Consider the following 3,742-nt stretch of genomic DNA (forward strand, 5'->3'; position numbering starts at 1 on the left):
TATACACCATATTTATTATAAACCAAAATCATTTTAAAATATTATTTTCTATAACTACCTTTTATATTTTATAGCAAAATAGGTATTTATGGTATATACTACAATTGAGGAGTGAAATACGCAATTTATATTTTCTCTCTCTCTCTTTCTTTCAATTAACACACGATTCTCTCTCAAAATCCTAACTAAATTTTTTTCTTTCTCTCTCTCTCTTCCTTCTCTCTCTTCGAGCAAAATAACTGCTTAGTTTCTACGCTGTATATTGCAACGGATTTGTAGTGCTTAGTTTCTACACCGGATATTTGCAATGAATTTGTATTGTAATATTAGAAAGAAAGAGACCACGCTTTCTTCTACGCCGAACATTGCAATGGATTTCTCTACACGGATATTGCAATATTTTTTTTACGCCGGAGAAGATTTGAGGGCCGGGGCTTTACTTCGTCTCCATTTTTAGTTTTAATACAATGTATACAATATTTTGCTTGGCCGGAAAATGCTATCTCCGGCGAACTTTCTTCTATTCTTTGCTATTTAGTCACATACAATGATACAAATACATTATATTTTGTATAAATTCACTCAAATATATAGTATTTTTGTATAAATAAATTATTTTTTGTCAGTATTTATGTATTTCGAAGGTTTTGTATTTTTTAATACAGCTGAATACACATATATTCATGCATGAATATAGGATATTAACATTGAATACACTGAATGCATACATTAATATAGAACAGAATATTAACAGTGAATATATTTAATTTTAAAATACAGTAAAATACGCTGCAAATAAAAATACGCTGAATACAACTAATGAAATATACTGAATACAGCGGTAGCATGTATTAGGAATAACTAAAATACTATTAATACAAATACATTTGAATACACTGAATATAAAATGGCAAATACAATAAATACAAACATTGAATCTAATGAATGCAACAGTAAAATAAAATATTGAAACACACTAAATACAAAAGTTAAATACAATAGTTATATACAACTGAAAAGTTATTCTAATTAATTGGGTTGATAATGAGGCATGGTAGAATTGATTTTGTTGAGTTATATTAGGAGTGTATCACGCTAATTGATATTATTTCCATTATTAGACAGTTGGACATACCTATTTTTAAGGTGATTGTTGTTACTGTATTCATGAATACATGGCGCGAATACATGTGAATACATGCGCGTACAACTGGACTGCCCTGATTTTATGCGCTTTTTGCTGATGTATTCGTGAATACAGTAGCGCAATATAGCGTATACATTACCGTAATAACTGAATAGTAGCTATAAGAAGTAATTATGTATATGATAGCTATAGGAAGTTAATAGCCACTAAACAATAGTGGTTTCTGAAAATTCCTCAATAATAAACAATCGTGTATAATCAGGGATCATGCTGATTCCTTTTCTATATTTGCAGTTGTCGATGAATCTTCCTCTTTTACAGTCTTCATGCATCTCGTGGCTATCTCTTCTTTCCCAATTGTCAGGTACGATATCTTTTGTAAACAATATCATGGATATTTTTCTCAAACCTCATCATTCTTCTTTATTGATCTTATTCATATGACATCTGTCACCTTATTATTAACCGACGTGTCATATAAATTTTTCCACCAACACATTATTTAGCTGTCTAAAATTTGTTGGGCGGCGTTACTCAATATATATGCTGATAAAAGATATATACGTGTAAGTTAGCCGGGAAATGAAAGAGAACATAGGAGAATGGAGGGGGATGAGAAAGGAGAATAAAGGTAGTAGACAAAATTATTTTCTTCAATTCATTTAACTAAGCAAGAGAATAAAAACTTTTGAAGATCCTCTTATTCCTTCTTTTTTGCATTATTCCTTGATCGACATGTTAAGCAACAACTCGATTGGACAATCTGGAAATGCCTAATAAAGATAAGGATAATTGTGTGGCACGCAATGCTCATATAATTAATGCTTTGCTTCGTATGAGTAGAGTTCAATAATTAAAAGAAGATAATTACAAGATAAACTCCCAATTAATACTATTGTTCCTAAAGAACTTATTTACATTACAATTCTTATTTTGGTAAAAAGCAGAAGAAATAACTGAAATTGGCAGCCGGCACACCTTAATCCTTACCACATACAGATAATAGACGGATCACAGCAACACTCATCTATCAGGCAACAACAACACAGAGCTGCTAGGCTGCAATAAATCGCAAAATTAAAATAAAATAAAGTAAATAAGAAAAGAATTTACTTAAAAACATCTTTTAGCCAAAAAGGAAAGAATTAAAACAAGAAACACATGAAAATGAATTTTCTTTTTTAAATGAGTTTAAACTTTACAACATTGCAGGTAAACAATTTTGAACTATTATGTTACTTAAAAGACATAATAAAGATAAATCATCCATAGAAAGTGAGATTGATAACCTTAAAAAAAAAAAAAAGGCAAGTTATCTTTAAGTGCGCTAATAGTGTAAAAAATCATCTACTCCTTGCACATAAGCTAAATTCATCAAAGAAAGGCTAATAATTATTTTTCTTGCTTTTCCTTAGTACACTATTATTGTTAAAAATCTCAAAGGAATCTCTTCATATATCAATAAAATTTAGGACAAAATGGAGGAGCAAATTAAAGCTTACCATCCTTCAAGAAAACCTCTGTTTTTCTGAGGTGGAGGAGCAGCTGCATATGTTGGTGGCGCCATCACTGGAGGAGGAGGACCCTGATAATATCCTATATTTCAAGAAACATTAAAAAAAAATGAAATATGCTCAGCTCAACTATTTTGGTTTTAGCAAATACAAAACTAAATGAAAAGAAGGGGAGTTTGGCACAACAGTAAAATTTATCATCATCTAACTAGGAGGTCACGCGTTCAAGTCGCAAAACAGCTTCTTGCAGAAATGCAAGATAGGGAATTCACGAGTTCTAAGTCGTAAAAATAGTGTCTTGCAAAAATACTAATGTGTTCCTTCCCCACTTCGTAAAGAGCCGGAGCTTAGCATACTAAACTGCCTTTTTTATAAAATAAATAGAAAAGAGGAACATAAATATAGAGCATATAGATGTGTTATTAGTTATTACCTTGACCTTGAGAGGGGTATGGATAACCATATTTTGGTGGCTCATACATGTCTGATAAACTCAATAATTAGAAAATCCTCAACACAGAAGTAAAAAGAGAAAAGAAGAAAGAGAGAGGGATAGAGCAGATAGATAATTGATGGTATATGAAAACTACGTACAGCTTTTGTAGCTGGATTTGTTCTTATATATAAATATTCTGAACAAAAAAAGCTTTTGGTGACAATGAGAATATGATTCCTTTCAATTCTTGTTTGTTTAGGTACAGCTTTGGATGGCGAAGGAAGAAGCAACCGGAGAAAAGTGAAAGGGTCCTTAGCTTGCACTTGTCAAATACTGCAGCAGAATGACTTGCTATTTGAAGATGTTTTTTGTTTTTGCTTTTCTGATTTTTTTTTGGTTAGGTAAATTCCTTTAAATAGTGATTATTATCCTCATTAATGTTCTCTGTAGGATAGTTGCAGCACTAGGGAAACATGTGGCAACACAGCAAGGTGCATTAAATACTTCAACTGCTCCAACTTCCTTGTTGGAAAAAATATATCCGAATTTGATGATTATGAGGAAATTAAATTACAATAAAAAGTATGTGTTGCATATAATCCTGCGGTCCATAAGAAATGACCAATTTGCCTTTTTATTTCGGAA

The 3,742-nt window shown here is 31.3% G+C and overlaps 1 long non-coding RNA gene across 1 annotated transcript; it reads right to left on the reverse strand.

The window, feature by feature from the left end:
- Window positions 1–1,930: 1,930 nt before the first annotated feature.
- LOC109210523 lies at window positions 1,931–3,479 on the reverse strand. Its single transcript, XR_002065569.1, has 3 exons — window positions 3,095–3,479; window positions 2,650–2,743; window positions 1,931–2,206 (listed from the first exon to the last, which is right to left on the reverse strand). It is a non-coding gene; the product is annotated as an uncharacterized LOC109210523 (long non-coding RNA).
- Between the last annotated feature and the right edge of the window lie 263 nt (window positions 3,480–3,742).

The sequence above is a fragment of the Nicotiana attenuata genome, unplaced genomic scaffold (genome assembly GCF_001879085.1).
Source record: "Nicotiana attenuata strain UT unplaced genomic scaffold, NIATTr2, whole genome shotgun sequence".
NCBI lineage: Eukaryota > Viridiplantae > Streptophyta > Magnoliopsida > Solanales > Solanaceae > Nicotiana > Nicotiana attenuata.